Source organism: Malurus melanocephalus, unplaced genomic scaffold, assembly GCF_030028575.1.
Source record: "Malurus melanocephalus ecotype Western Australia unplaced genomic scaffold, MMel_1.1 scaffold_723, whole genome shotgun sequence".
Taxonomy (NCBI): Eukaryota; Metazoa; Chordata; class Aves; order Passeriformes; family Maluridae; genus Malurus; species Malurus melanocephalus.
The window spans coordinates 194,681-211,153 of record NW_026623955.1 but is presented as its reverse complement, the minus strand read 5'-3'; the positions used below and the strand labels follow the sequence as shown (position 1 = coordinate 211,153).

General features: G+C 39.7%; 1 protein-coding gene across 7 annotated transcripts in view; it reads left to right on the top strand.

Annotated features, from left to right (window-relative positions):
- PPM1B (protein phosphatase, Mg2+/Mn2+ dependent 1B) overlaps positions 1 to 16,473 on the top strand; it is a 60,779-nt gene that overhangs the window by 629 nt on the left and 43,677 nt on the right. For 3 of the 7 annotated variants that reach the window (XM_057384621.1, XM_057384616.1, XM_057384622.1), the window contains exon 1: positions 7 to 72. The exons of 1 other annotated variant lie outside the window; for it this stretch is intronic. The gene's annotated coding sequence lies outside the window, so the exon portion shown is untranslated. Of the gene's footprint in view, positions 1 to 6; positions 73 to 494; positions 610 to 14,452; positions 14,569 to 16,473 lie in introns of those variants that run through there. 3 more of the 7 variants (XM_057384620.1, XM_057384619.1, XM_057384617.1) reach the window with 3 other exon arrangements.

Sequence of the window (16,473 nt, the reverse complement as noted above, 5' to 3'; positions counted from 1 at the left end):
CGAGCCAGCACCGCCCGCACCCGCGCCGGGCCCCGCAGCGCCGCCGGGCGCCGGAGGACGCGGGGCATACAGGTAGAGAGAGCGGCCGGGGCAGAGCGGGGGGAAGGGGCTTAGCGCCCGGACTGGGCCGGGGGCTGCGACGCCGGGAGGGCAGCGAGCACGGCCTGCGRCGGGAGCGCTCCCGGGGAGCTAGGGGGCTCCGCGAGGCCCGGCCGTCKCCTTCCTCTCGCCGGGGGAGAGGGCCGGGACCGCGCTGACACGGCCCAGGCCCCGCAGGGCCGTGGGGCGGAGGAACCGGCAGGCCGGGCCCCGCGTGGGTGGCACCGGGGAAGGCGTCGTAGGTGTCCGGCGTGTGGCGGCGGCTGCTGCGGGAGCCGGGCCGGGGGACGGCCGGCGGGCCGGGCCCGTGCACGTGCATTGGCCGGGGCCTGGGGAGTGTCGGGCGGGGGCCGACGGGCTGTGGGGGTGGGGGAAGGTGGCGAGCAGCGGAGACGGCCCCGGTGTCGGGAGGAGAAGCTGCCGTGAGGCCTGGGTGCTTGTGACGAGCTGGGGATGAAGTCACAGGCAGATGGGCAGTGCCTGGGAGCCTTTAGGAGAAAAGAGTTGAAGGTAGTTCTTGCTCGTAGTTTGGAGCTTACTGGCTCTGCGAACCCAATGGATGTAGTTTTACTACAATTTATAGTAATGCCCCCCTCGGAAGGAGATAGTCATTTTGGTGGGTTGGAGGCAGCTGGAAAAATCTGTACCTGTCTAGTTTTGTGTTTCGGCAGGTTGAGGGATGTATTTATATCGTGGGTAYGCAGATGTCGGGGTGAAACCACATGTGTTTGGGAGTAGTGGTACAGGAAGGCCTGGGAATTTAGGAGTGATAGATAAACAGGCTTTCCCCTGTGTTGTGAAAAGTAAGGTGGTAAGTTGGCAGGCATCTAAAGACTGTGGAGGAGGGAGGCTTTGGGTGGTAGGGAACCCTGTGTACAAGTTACAAGCASAGTGGTAACAGGTTGCTACAAGGTTCTGAACTTGTTTTGTTTTGTGGCCGGTGTGGTTAGACTTAATGTGCGAGACCTTCGTGTGTAATATGAGCTGGTATGTGGACAGAAAGTCATGCGTGTTCCTRCTGCTGTGCTTTGGTTTGTCTACTGCTCACATTGGGAACTGAGTGAGATGCCCGGTTGTCACTAGCTCGGTGAGTTCTCTGTCTGGTGTGTGGAGATGGGCTAGAGCAGCAAGCAACGTGGTSTGTGTGCTGTGATCTTGAGAGGAACTGTGAGTTGATGTTTCTCATGTAATGGAATGGAAAGGTTAGATATTCATGGTTTGGTCCGTGGAATACAAATGGGAAAATGAGCACCAAATGCCACGTGTTAGGATCATGATAGTGCTGTTTGGAGAAAAATCTGTGCATGCCCTGGAGAGCTGTAGAACCRTAGGCATATGGGTTTGTGACAGATATCAGCCGTCTAAATTTCTGTCTATTAGGTCATCAGTGCTCTCTTGCAGGTAAATTTTCAAGGGTTTYTGTGGACTATAAGAAAGTGAGTGGCCTTGGGTGGGTATTTGGGTACAGTTGAAAACAGGGGGAAGGATGAATTTGTATACAGGGTGAAGATTATGTTAGGCTATGTATACACGTGTGTATCAGGGGAATGGTATTTGTGCAAAAGGGAAACTGGAGTTTTCGTATTGCTGAGTTAGTTAGTCTGTGTATATAGAGAGGAGGCAGGCGTTTTTGGCTGAGGCTGTGAAAAGCTGAAATAGTGTGGGGGAGGGATGATGAACCCGCTCCAGGGTCCTGAGCAGGTTGGAGGCTGTGGGGATTCTTTGCTGCWCATAGTATGGAGAGAAATATTTTGTAGTTATGACACTTGAAATGTGTGAAAATGAAATAGTGAAAATGAAAAAAGTGAATAAAGATGAGGCAATTTATTAGTTACAAATATTACTGGATTAAAGGAGATTTCAGGACAGTCCAGGGGTTTCTGGTAAAGTGATTTTTTTTTTTTTTTGTTTATTTTGTTCTGTTTGTTTTACTGGATAAATTGACCATTAACTTTAAGGGTAAACTTCTGCTGAAACTAGCAGTTGTAGTGGTGTTGACAGGTCAGCAGCTAACAAAACGCATTTAATGTGATGTAGACAAGCCCCAGGTATGTGTGTGCTCAGGGGCTCTGGTACATCTACTATGTGTATTTATTATATGCATTTTCTGTACCTGAACACTTAACTGAGTGCATGCATCCAGAGGATATGAAATCTTCTGTACTGGACATATATTTGTGCTTGAGRGAGGGTTAGTGCATCAGCATTTGAGGGTCAGAGATTTTTGAAGAGAAGATCCATTTAGAATGAAGTCATTTGGATCAGCTGGAAATGAGGAGTAATTGCTTGTATCCCATGTTCAGCAGGTTTGGGATAGTATGTACTATTAATTTGCATAGCCCCTCATCYGATGTTCTGCAGATATTTAGGGGAGGCTATTTCATAAGGTAGTGATTTAATTGAGGCACACAACATTGGGATGAGGGAAATGTAATTAATGTAATATGGAGAGGACTGCATAGACAGTGATGTGAACCCATTTTTCTTCTATTGTGGTAGCCATGAGATGATCAGTTAGTGAGGTAGGGAACAAGAGAAAGAAGAGTAGTTTTATAGCTGTCCTGGACAGTTCTCTTTTTGTCTCTGGTGTGCATTCCTTTTTTAAACTTTTCTTGTGATTATCATTGATGTGTGCTTCTGACTTAGGTTTTTATTTCTTGGGGCAAGTTTACTATCACAATTGAAATTAAAGCTTGTGAAATCTGTGTGTTGAACAATTGTTTCACATGCTCACTGTCAAAAGCTGCTGCTCTTGGGTCCAGTGGGGAGTAGTATTTCTTACATGAGTGTGTTGCCTCCATATTACAAAAGGGAAAGGCACTAAAATYTACTCTTATTAGTGACTCTAAAAAATTTGTGTTTGTGAACTATTTACTCTTTGGAGCAAGGCTTATTTTGACTGTGGCGAGGGATGGGGATKCACAGAACAATGTTCAGCTAGATTTGAATGTCCTTAAATGGAACAAACTTCAGCACACCTTGCTTCTCTATTGTTCTGCGGGGTGGAGATGGGCTTGGCTTGTCAGTGTGGTTTCTGTGTTTAGTTTGGTCTTGTTTTTTTTTGCTTCTTAYAAGAAAAACCCACTAAGAATGAAAATTGATCATTTGATAGTGCTTTGCATAATTAGTCCAGTTGGAATGCTTAAATCTAACATATAGGTCTACTGCTCTAGACCTCAGGAATGGTAAATGGCTGTTCTTTTCCAGTCAGCACTGGAAGATAGGTAGCTRACCAATTTCTTCCAAGTCAATGGGAAAGCCTTGGTGAAAGAATCCAAGCCCTASTTTCCATGTTTGGATTGTGGAGAGTGATTACTGTAACAGGCCATGCGTATCTTTGTGTCCATAGTTGCTTTTTTTTTCTTTCCCTAGTATTGATTTAATCTGTCCACTGCCTTTTATTTGGTTTTTGTTTTTTTATTTCTTATCACTTGTCCACTGATTTCTCTGAATTCAGTGCTGCACTTYACTCCCCTGTGAACAAGAAGCATTCTTCAGATCTTGGGCCTTTTAGCAGCAGTAGTTCAAGTGACTCAATCTGAATATTGGCCTCCTCAGTAAATTGGACAGGAGTAGTGGTGATTTCTTTGGAAAACTGTTGTAATCAAAGTTTTTGCTGTCTTAGTTCCTTCCCTATGTATAACTTTTTTTTTTATTTTGTGCTTCAGTTTATGCTTGATGGTCTTCAAGATTTGGCTTAGAGCTGTACAGGATGTGAATTGTCATTTCATCCTCCTCACTGTCTGTTAGCAGTGTGAATGCAGCATAAATGTTTTATGCAACTTAGAGAGGTCTGGTTTAGCCCCAACTTCCAATATACCAGGTATACATAAAATGTTCAGGAAATTTAATGTCAAAATCTGGAGCAGAAATTGCAGCTTCCTAATTAAAAAAAAAAAAAAAAAAAAGCCACCCATATAGAATGACATCTGACTAGAGAAGCCCAGAAAATAGAAATTGAAAGATGATTCCTGATATAAGAACAAGGATGCAGTTTCCAAAAAGATCATTGGAACTGCTTGTACTTAACGGACAACTTTATAAACTCTTTAGCTGTTTGTATGATGTCTTTGAGCCTTAGACAGACGTCTAGTATGGGAATCTTTGTTCAAACTTCTTCTAATTTGCTTATACCTTGTACAGTATTGTATTTGTATCATGTGATAAAGTCAAATAAAAATTCTGAAGAATTAATGAGTGTCACTCYRGAAGAAAACTGGTCTGAAAATCTTCATGACATGGTAAGAAATGACCATGATGAGGTAGCTGGGGTAGCTYAGTTTCTTGAGATGAGCAGTTCAGCTCATCTCAGTTTCTTAAGACATTATTGGCATGTTGAAACATAAGGGTTGCCAATGAGTGTAAGTCTTCTGGCACTTAAAAAACTCGCTGTTGGGAGAGGAAGCGCAAAGATGTTTTAATGTGGAGAATGATAAAAGAAGGGAAAACGCCATATGTCAGCAGACAGCAGCCTTTCTTATGATTTTGAAGGAAGTTCAACTCAGGCCCAGATACTTTTGTTCTGCTATGAAAACTCAACTCTTTTTTTATCCTGTGCACCATTAGTTTCTTATTAACTTCAGTGTGTCATTTTATGATGTCACTACATTACTATCTCCTGGCATAGGTTCTCTTCATCTTTGATGGGAAATAACTTTTTTCGTTGAGTTTTCTCTCAAACAAATAGTGCAGCTAGATGYTTAAGTCTATTTTCACTAGAGTTCATGTGAAAYAGGGCAGAAAAACATCTTAAGGATGTTTCAGATTCRGCTACTAGAGAGCTTAAGATGGCTCTTTAGTGTGTATGGTAATGACATGTCAATGATCACAAACTTCGAGTTACATCACAGAGGAAAGTGTTGTTCATTCTTTGCTGTTTTCATGGGATTAGTGTGTTAACAGAAAATGTCATCTTCAATAATCCTACTTTTGTGTCTGCACCCCAGTGCAGGAACTTGACCTTTAGTGAATATAGAGCAAACATAGCTCTGCATTGTTAGCATATGAATTAATTGTTTTTATCAGGGAGGTAATGAAGTAATATGATAATGATTTGTTGAGCAGAGGAGGTAGCGCTTTATTGTAATTTAGACATGCAATACTGCTTTGGTCTATCCTCACCAGCTTGTTGGTTCGGCTGAAGGCAGGTATTATATGTTGGAAACTCACAATCTTCTATTTAAATTTTTTTATAGAAAAAGAAAAATTGGTAACTGAGTGAACGTCTCAGTGGTGGAACTATTTGTAAAGAACTGATGTTTTGATTCAAGGGAAACAATATTATGTTGGTCACCTTATTCCAGAAGAAGAGTCCTCCGTTTTGGGTGGCTTTGTTGGTTAAGCTGATGTGCAARAAATAAAGATCTTTATTGAGCACATGCTGCTCTTCCTTTCCTATCACCACCTCCAGTGAAGCCATTGATTGGGTTGTGTTTTCAATGTTATTTGAAAAGTTTTATAAAACAGTAAGTGTAGATAATGCATGAAGATCATGGGTGGGTTTTTTTTTTTCCTTTTTCAGAAAACTTTCCTAGAAGTATCCCACTAGCTTTTGAAACTCCTAACCTGTAAATGGGCAGAAACAAAAGTGGACGAGTGGTGATATACTGCTGCTATCATTACTCCAGAAAAAGGAGCACCCAGTGCCTTTCTGGGGCTTTTGAGGTGCATGTTGGCAGCTTAAGTGTGTGGGTTTACTTCCTGCTGCTTGAGGCTCTCATAAAAGAATGGACAATATCTGCCACACTGATTATGTTTATGTTAGCAARTGATATGCTGCAATTGAAGAAGGTGTAGAGTGAAGCTGTAAGTTAGGTAGACCTGGTGTGTGTACTTCATGGGGTTTATTTTCGATTAATTGTAGTCTAGTCCTGTGGATGCAGTGTGTTGCATGCTTTCCCAGAGTTTTGATGTAGGTTAATCTTGGAGATGTCCAGATCACATTCAGAAACTTCTATGAGATGTGAACTAAAATACAGGAAGTGAGGTTACAGACTTGGTTCATAATCATGCTCCTGATTCAAGCTGAGGTGCCAGTACAGCTGTACCTGCTGGATCTCTAAAAGGCACCTTAGAACACTGCAGAGGATATTGAGCTATGCGGGTGGAGTGGGTTCTGCCTTCTGCTGCCTCCTAGGTGTTGCCAGGACTGCAGAAATTGTCCTGTTGCTCTCTGACTAAGGATTGCACGTTTATCTTGACTGGTAACTGAATGTCTGTTCCCATATTATTGCCCCTAGTTTTGAAATTTTGTGTGAAGATGCCTGGTATTAAAACTACAATAAATTCTGGAAAGTAGTTCTTTCATGGTTTTACTTCAGTTGATCAAAACTGAGCTAGATGTCTGAGCAGCAAGTTATGAAGCCTGACTTCCTGTGGCTTTGTGTTTTGTGGTTGGATTTTTCTGGGTATAGGGTGTTGTGAGTTTCGTTAGCATTCTCATGTGTTGGGGGCAYTATCTGTCCCAAACTATCCCATATGATATGATGGTTTTGATAATGCAGCTGAGCTTCTGCTGCTCTTGTCCTTAAGGGACACTACTTTGGATGTCTCTCCGTGATGTGACTGTTTCCACAGAACTCATAGGATCTGATTATTTGTGAGATATTTACCCTTGTGTAAATTTGTCAGTTGTGTTTCAGTGAAACTGTGGAGACACAATAACACACTTTGTAGCTTGGCTTGCTGGGGTTTTATTTTATTTTCCACTAATGTTATTTCTTGTTTTATTGTTTGTGTGGGAGATTTTTGTTTGTTTGTTTTTAAAATAATTACCACTGTTCAAAGTTTCTTCCAGAAGAGTTTAGAGTATATTCCTCTCAACATTTCAGGCAACAGATCTAGATATAGAAAACCGTGTTCCTCATGGTAGCTTCTTAAGGAATGCTAAAAGTATCTTCTTTATAGTATKGGAGTATTCTACATACTTATTAAACTGCCTCCAGATAAATATTGACAGGTGTAAAGCTGCCTTTGTGTATAGCAGATGTATATATGGTACCACATAAAGTTGTTTTTGACCATGGTTCTAGGAGAGAAGTGAATGAGGGTTTTGACATTGCGTAAGTCTCTGGAGTACAGCTAGACTGGATTTTAAGAGTGGATTAGCAATTGGAGGGGGCAGGGACTTGTGTTTGTGATTGCCCTTATGACCTTGAAAAACTGCTGAAACTGTAATGCGCTTTGAAAGTTTTGAGATGCGAAGTACTGTACTGAAAATGAGTGTAGTGCAGGCTGTTTAGAGAGTTCTGTCTTCAGTGGATAAAGCCAAAGAAATTGTTCCTTTTGCTTCTGTTTGAAGTGGGTCTATACTCAAATCACTGTCTTCAGAGAACTTCTGTAAAGGTACGAAAGGTGTATATAGCACAGACATTACTCAGGGTTTTTCTGTGTCCTTTCTTCTCCTGCTCTCTTTCTCTTTCCCTAGTATAGTAATAAAATATGTCTGTACTATTTGTTCTAGTTCCCAACAGGAAAATCTTATCCTGGTCGAAGGGTACTCTGCATACCAGCTTGTGCACACGACCTCACTTTAGATATGGTACTAGTTGCAGGCTCTGGTTTCTAGTGTCTGACATTAGGCTTGATTCTCTGTGGAACATTTGATAAAAATTGTTTATAGCTGACTTTGCACTAAAAGGGTGTTTTTTTTCAGTGTGCATGTTGAAAGGTAATTAAGGTTGGKTTTTTTTTTTTATTTCAGCTGTTGCAAAACTTGAATCCAGACCTAGCTGAGGTAGTCCATTGACTCCCCCAGGTACTGTTCAGTCCTTTATCTTGGAAAGTAAAGCAGCTCCATCTAGCTCAAGAGAGCCCCAGTGCACAGTACAGGCTGTTAAGGCTCACAAATGCCTCACTTTGGGTGTTGTCAGTAAGAACTGAAGTGACGCCTCTAAGGAGGTTATTAACAATGGCTAATTACAGGTGGGATTTACACTCGATGAGTGTTACTCCATAATTGTGGTACTGCTGCTTATAGATGGATCAAATGGACTCCTGATATGGGATGTTTATCCATTTACTAGCTTGTCGTGTTTTCTGTTTCTTTATCATTTTTCCAGGAGGCACATTACAGCAAGAGATTTTTTTCTTTCACTTTTCCTTTTCTCTGAGATAATGTCTTTCCTGCTCTTTTCTTTRCTGATTGCTTATGCTGGTGGATGAATTCATTGGGCTCATCTGAAGTCTACGTTGTGTCTGATTATGTTACTCTGAGGAGTACTTATCTAAACAAGTAGAAGGTTGTGCACAAGACTTCAAATAATAGAGGTTTTATGCATAAACAAGATGAAAACAGTGTTGTGAAAACAATAGCTAGAGTTAGGAGGAAGAGGRGAATGTGAAACCGGCTCTGTAATTCCTCCATAAGCGCACCGCAGTTCAAGCTGCTGTTCAAAAGATAGCCTCCAGTTCATAAGCATTCAGTCTTTTTAAAAAATGCATTAATAATGGGAATTGCTTGCTTTGTGTGAGGTTTGCCAGCCATCCCTGTTTTAGATTCTGTGCATCTCTTGCAGTGTAAAGAAACAGGAAGCAGTTCAATGTGTCTGYCTCTTACAAGTAATTTGTGGGATCAAGGAAGAGACAGAGTCAAATAGCTGTGCAGTCTCCTCTGTAGGCAGGCCTTGAGAGCYGATCTGCTTTTCTATAAGTGGTAGAAGTGATAAAGAGGTTCAACATTTCCTATGTTTTAAAATTGAAATAATAATTAGGCTTGTGGGTGATGTGGAAGGAAAGGATAGTTAGGACYGCTGTAGTGACAATGGTGTTTTGTGTCCTACCTTTATATCGTAGCAAACAGTGAATTTATTTTACTTCTTTTTCACTTTTGGTTTGACTTATGCTGAACCATGTCTATACAATTATATATCTTCTGACAGTATTTGAGTGTGAAAGTAATGGAGATTAAGGGCTGTTGAATGTCACTATCTAGTTTGTAACATTAAATCCAATAGAATAACTTCTTGATTTCTTAACTAGATTGTGCATAGTCCTAGGTCAGAGAAGAATTTCTCTAAAATATTTAATGAACTCAATATAGTAGCTGCTGTTAACCAAAGCAACTATTTGGTGGGTTTGACTATTGTTACAGTATTATTTTAATTTAAAGAAAAAAAAGGAATGCTGTCAATTTAGCCTATATGACTTTTGGAGGAAAGGGRATAAGGTTGCAGAAAGTTAAAACAGTTTCTTGTGATTTTTTAAAATGAAGTAAAAATGGTACTTTACTTCTGGAGTCAGAGGGGAAGAAATAAAATTCCAGTATAGTTCAGGATTCTTGAAATTAGCTTCTGTGCTGCTGTTGCCAATGGCAGGAAACAGAATTTMACATGGTTAGAAAAATGTTACTCTGGAAGGTGCTCTGCAATTTTATTCTATTAATTCATATTTGGAAAAAAATTCCTTGAAAAATATCATGTATTCATGGATGTGTTTAACAACCATACTATTTTCAGTCTGAAGTTTTCTGTATTTCTGAATCTGTACAGAGAGAATGTAGAGCTCAGTTACTGCTAGAAGTGATCCTTTTTTACTGTTTTGATTTGTTCAGGCTTAGCAGATTCTGATGTGTTTTGTATAARCAAAAATTTGGGCTAGCAATGCCATAACAGAAGCAACTAATTATTTGTAAAGGTGTCTTAAGGTTTGTCGAGTCTTGAAACCGGATTATGTTGTCAAGTTTCACAAAGAATAGGATGCTAATGTGGGAAACTTGTTAATAGGTCTCTCTCTGTTGTCTCTTCCTCCAAAGGTCTCTCTTGTTTCTTTATTGAAGCACTGATTAAAACATGCTCTTGCATAGAAAGCACATATGACAACTTAGATTTGTCATGAGTTGGCAGATGTGTGCTTAAAGCCTTTCTAAAGTCAAGTAATGGTCCTAGAGCATTGTGTTGGAAACTCCACCRTCCTGTTCTGCTATTTCTTTTCTTTTTAGTAGTTGTCATTATAAGCTAGCCACTAGTGTAATAATTAGTGGTGGACCAGGTCTACCCTTSAGCAAACTTTATTCTGCACAGCTTATTTTGTTACAATTTCAGAAATTGATTTTTTTCTGGTTAGTTTTTATCCTCTTCTTTTCTTGAGTCAGTCTGATACTGTTACTGCAAGAGAGAAACTGAAATAATTAAGGAGAGGACATGAAAAGTAGTGTTCTTAGTAAGGAAGAGAACTACAGTGCTTTCTAAAGAACTCTTTACATAAATTCACTGATAACTTCAGCTAATCCAGAGAGTATTTGAGTAGGCAGAGCACRGTATTCACTGGGGAATATTCCTTCTTGCTCTCATCATGGGGATCTGTTTTTTGTTCCTTTATCTGTTCGTCATGTTAAAGATTTTTATCAGCACATACATTGCCTTTTATTACCAAGTTTTGCTGCCTGCCACTACCTCTGCATGCCTTTCAGAGGTATCCTGACTCTTTTTGGTACTGGCATGAGTAAAATCCAACAAGTAAAATTTGGCCACTGATGTTGGTGGGTGAGATGGGAAGGAACTTCTGGCTGTTAGTCTTCGTTCTCAGTCCTTAATTTTATTTATTTTGTTAATTTTGTTAATTTTGTTTGATTTCTTTGGACTCATTTTCTTCTGTTCAATCCACTCTTGAGAAGGACTGGGGGGAATGAGARAAGATTTATTCTATAGTACTTTTTTCTGAACTGTGCAAGTTGTTAGGCTTTTTCACCCTGAATTATGTAAAAAGTCCTGCAGATAGTGGAAAACTTAGTGTATTATGCATTTAAGGTGTATTGGAATTGGTAGGCTTGCTCTTGCTGAAGAAGCAAGGATTCTTATAAGGTCTTTGGATGACTGAAAGGATGTACTTTGACTGAGCTGCCATGTTCAGGGAAGGAAAATTAGTGAGCTGATGTGACCCAAATGAATTTTTACATTAAGAGGGAATAAAAACAACAAAGCTTAGTAGGTTCAACTGCCAAAGGGTRATGCCTTCAAAATTCTACAGACAGGAGAGTTCATGTATTCAGTTGAAGTGATGTTTCTTCTGTTTAGGTTTCTAGTCATTAAATCTTATGCTACCTTGGTGAGAGTGCTGGACACTAGATACATTGGCTTCCTTGTCAGCCAGGCATCRCTGTTACTTTTTTGCAGCTGTTTAAAAGGAATGGATATATCATCTTCTTGGAAGCTGAGTCACTTACTGTACATAATATAGCTTCAGTTTTGTCTCTCAKTATGGGGAGTTCCTTCCCTCTAACCAAACAGATTTCTGCTGCATATTAGCTGGGGAGTATCTGATATTTCTCTGTTTAGTTAAACATCCTTAGAGTAGTTTGGATTTTCACCACTTTTTGGTGCTGACGCAGTACAGAAGAGTTTTTGCTAGGCCTCTGCACACTCTCAGGCATTTGCTTCTGAAAAACATTCATAATCCTGACTTTTTTAAGAAAGAGGTTCTTGTATAATTACCTAAGTATGTTAGTACTGTTACTTTTCTGCTTCTGACCATGTKCAGAATCCTCTTCATTCTCATGCTCATACTTGGGCCATATATTGGGGACATATTGRTGAGATTAATTTTCTTTTAGTTTACCTTCTTGAATCAGATTGCTACATGAGGATATGGCTGATGTCAGAGTTGGGCTAGGAGTTGCCCATGACAGAAGCTGGGCTTACTGCAGTTACCAGTTCTGCTTAGCCTAACTKAGTGTAAGACTGCACCCTGAGATTTTTCAAATGAGATTGTTGTATAGATGCTAACATTGGTTCTTCACACTGGTGGTTTGGATATCTGATGACCTATCTTGTGAATGGAAGTTCTGTGTTTACTTGGAATGTTACTGCTGATGGAGACCACAGAGAAGTCACTTAACTGTGACATTGTTAGCAGCATCACCAGGCATGTTGCAATTGTWAAGTAAAAGCGCATGCAATTAAATATTGACATTAAACCATCTATTATAACTAAACTAAAAAGGTCCATCCCCTCTTTTGGATGTTTCCTGAATGCATAGCCTGGTACAGATGTTTRTATGACTCCCTTCATAGTAGTCATTCCGGTTTAATTAAATASCAGTACTTGCTGACAGGATTATCTGTAGGTATATAAGAATACAACAAAAACCAAAACTTTGCATAGCAGAGGTCATGCTAAGGAGTTTGTCAGAAAGTTTCTGAGCAAGTCAAGCTGTTTTTCAGTGCTTTTTGTCACATTTGGGAATTTCTGCAGGGGATAGGAGGGTTGCCTCAGCTCATCCACCGTGGWGTTGGTTACTACTTAATGTGCAGTTAGAGTATCTTACCTACTCCCTGTTTCAAGCCTTAGTTTTGATGAACTGCAAAGGGACTGAACTATTTTGGGTGAAACATGAGTAATGTCATMAATAGTAAAGAGTAGAGTTTGCAGTTGTTTGTCAGGTACTGGCTGATTCTGTGTCCAGGAGCTTCCATATTTGTTCAGTTTTGGAAGTCTCTTGCAATATGGGTGGGAAGAAATTCAAGCTGTCTGAAAAGATGAAAGCAATCTGAATTCTAGAAATTCTTTGTAATGTCCCAAATGAAACATATTTGAGTTTTCTTRGCCATTTGATGTTCTTTCCCACTTCTTCCTCTTCCCTTTGTCAGCCACCCATTTCTGTAACATTTTAGCTAGAATTATGAAGATCAAGTTTTCCCTTTTATAACCTCTGCTATTTACAATCTTGTAGCCAGATACTTTGAAAATGAGCCAGAAACTCAATTGTTTGATGGCTGTTTCATGTGTTGAGACCTGCTTTTTTTTATGCACAGAGTTCTTGTATTTAGGCTTCAGAAAATTTGAATTCTGCAAGCTGTTGAAGCATAGAGATTGTTCCTGTTGACTGTTTCAGGAATCCTTACTATGTTGTATAATAAAGAAAGCTTTCTGTTTCACTTGATAAAAATACAAAATACTGCTTTATTTGGATAGCACTATCAAYAAATAGATTTATATAAATCTGTAGAAAAACATTTTTGAAAAAGAAGGTGACTGGAAAGTCTATCTAGCCTTACCAAGGGTCAGATGTGCCTGACTGACCTGTCTGCCTTCTGTTAAATTACTCGGTTTTCTGCTGAGGACAGAGCAGTAAATTTTTTTTTTTTTACCTTAGCAAGATGCCTTAGTGTCCCACAGCATACTCCTATTTACAGTGTGAATGGGAGGATGACTAGAAAAATGAAAACTGGTTGAGGAGTCATTTTAAGGGGTGGCTAGTAGTTCATACTCTGGACAGCAGTTACAGCTAGAGCTCCTCAAGGGTAGAGTGTCTACTAAATAAAACAGCTTTAACACAATCACTCTTGTTGACTGTTTTTGATATCAAGAAGTAATTACTTGGAATCTGCCTATTGAGTAGGCATTAGTTGAATAAACATTTAATCTAAGAAAAAGACTCCTTTTTGGTGTCAGAAATGAAGTTTTAGAACATTATAGTTAGCAGTGTCTTGTCTGTCACTTTGGTATTCTGAACCTTGAGGCAAAACAAAGCAATTTGTAATGCATTTGAGGTTACTGAGGAGGGAGGGGTAAGCAAGATGCTGGATAATAAAATTAAATCTCAATCTTGCTGAGATTGTTTACATGTAGCATTTAAGATGCCATGTTCTTTTCACAAGCCTGGACAAAGAGGGAAGTGAACCAATCTCCAGAACAGACAATGCTTTAGTCAGATTCTTGCTGCTGAAACAGTATTCTGGTATATGAAGGCATGGTGGGTTAAACTGTGATAACCCTTCTCATGAGTTTGTGAGAAATGCAACTTTGTTTATTCTTTGTAACAAAGACAGCTTAGGTGTGTTTCTGCTTATGCTTTTTCAGAAATCTGTAGCGGCCAGAAACATGGTTCTTTGTCATGGTTTCAGTGCTTTAAAATAAGTGGGAATCTCAGCTTTTCGTCTTTCTTTTCCTTTGCATCCAGCATGTGGATATATTCATGTCAACAATTACATTAGCATGCCAGACTTTTCCATTATCTCTGCACTTAAACRTGCATATATACACATAATTGTATGCAGGCTCTGTTATGTGTTTTACATTTTCCTGGTTTGGAAATGGATTTGCTTACATGATTTCTGTAAAGGTGGTACGTATTGAAAGTGGGAGTTTTTTGGCAAGTAGTGAGCATTGGATGGTTGGTATCTTAGATCGCTTCATAATTTCATCTTTAACAGGTGAAAAGCAGTTGCATGATGTTTGACTGCATTGTCAAAGACAAATAGGAACTTCCTGACTAACTTGGCCTCTTATCGTGGTCCATGGAGTTTATTAGTTTCAGTTTAGCTGTAACTATTAAGCAGTTGAGTTAGAGATTTTATTGAATATTGTGTTGAACTAGGAGAGAAGGTGGTCAATTCTTCCATCTTACTGCTTTCAGACTCAGAGGCTCTTCTGTTTTATTCACCTCTAATATACAAGGAAGAGTYTCTAAAGTGAATATTTATCAGAAAGACAAAGATCTGGAAGAAATTTTACTCTAAAACTGCATTCAAGGTAAGACTTTCAAAATTGTCYATGATCAGATGCCAAAAAGCATGAATACTGAGACTTGGCAAAATGGTACTACTTCTGAGTTTTTAGCTTGCATTCTTATACTATTCCAGCAGAACATTATGACTCTTTATTAAGTGTTAAATACTTCTGCATATTTCTGTTGAAATGCACTAATGATCAGAGGTATATAACCTAGCTGTGGCTGTGTTCCTTAACTAAGTTAAGATTGCTACTTGTAGCTGAATTTACTGCAGAGCTGTGTTCTGTGTGGTATAGATGTTGCTAATTATGAAACTGATACACTAAGTTGCATGATACGGAATGTAKTACTAAATTGACATCATCTTAGGAACTCTTTTTTGTTTACTTTGTGGTCCTGTGCAGAGTTTATTGTAATCCGTGGTGAATGTAGAGAGTGGACACACTCTTGAGTAATATTTTTGCCACTTTCAAAATATCAAGAAATAATTGGGATTCAGAGGGSAGGTTTGCTTCATTTTGAAGGAAATGGTAGGTGCATTTCTTTCAATAAAGCCATAGCTTCAAGCACATTGACAGTTGTCACCTTTCCACAAGTTAGAGCACTATCAAGTGGCGGGAGCCATTAGCATCGTTCACAGTGATTCTGTTGCCTTCAGCTTACACGCACAGTTTACCAAAATGTTAATAATGTTGGTTGTGTCATTGCCACATCATTCCCAGGGAAGAGTGGAGGAGGTTATGTATACGTTATATATAAAACCCTAAATATATATAAATATATAATATTTATTTATTTATGGGGCTGTGAAGCTGATTAGAGGTCTAGAGCACCTCTCTTATGACTAAAAACTGATAGAGTTGAGGTTGTTCAGGCTGAAGAAGAGAAGGCTTCAGGGACACCATATAGCAGCCTTCCAGTACCTAAAGGGAAACCTACAAGGAGACTGGACTTCTGACAAAAGTGTACTGTTATGGGACAAGGGGTAATGGCATTAARCTGGTAGGTGTAGATTGGATGTTAGGAAGTAATTCTTTACTGTAAGCRTGGTGAGGCACTGGAATGAGCTGCCCAGAGAAATTGTGCTTATCTTATCCCTGGCAGTGTCCAAAGCCAGATTGGATGGGGCTTTGAGCAACCTGGTCTAGTTAGAGATGTCCCTGCCTGCAGCAGGTGGGTTGAAACTGGGTGGTCTTCAAGGTAATTCCTAACCCAAACTATTCTGTGAAGATTGTAGAAGCACACAGCTTCTACACCCCCCTTCAGTGAGGTGGTATTTGCATAGAAAAGGGAATACAAAGCTGTGCTCTCCAGTCATAAAAGAGATGTTGGAGGCACTCAACAGGACATAGGAGATGTTTTGGGGGCTAATGTATAAGTAGCRCTTTATGTAGGCAGCTGGTTGCCTAATGCTAGCTCTTCAGTTTTGGGAGGGTGGAAATCTACTGAAATCGACACTCACCGTGCTGCGTTCAGCATCTGTTTGAAGGCTCAGATCAGCAGTCCTATTTCTGATTTTTTGTGGCTGGTTGTCTGTTCTTTATATAGTAGGTTTTACTGAATTATTTGTGTAATCCCCAAGCTAATTGTCTGCTTTTCTTTTAAACTGCTAAATTCATGTGATTCTTTGAGTTATCATTCTGCAAAAGCCTGAATACTTAAGAGTATTCCTTTGTGTTTCATGATTATTTTATGGATGTCTAGTTCAATCGAGGTAGTTTGTTACACTAGTGTAGAATACATGCAGGTTAAGCTTTCTGGTAGCCAAGTGGTAAGGCTGAGATATGATGTTTAGAATATAGAAATAATTTTMAAATGTCTTGACAAGTTGTTTTTTTACATGGGATGACAAAGTAGGGTGTTGGCCCTCTTGCTTCAATTAATGTGTTTTCTTAATGTGTCTTTGTGCTAAGATATTCCCATCA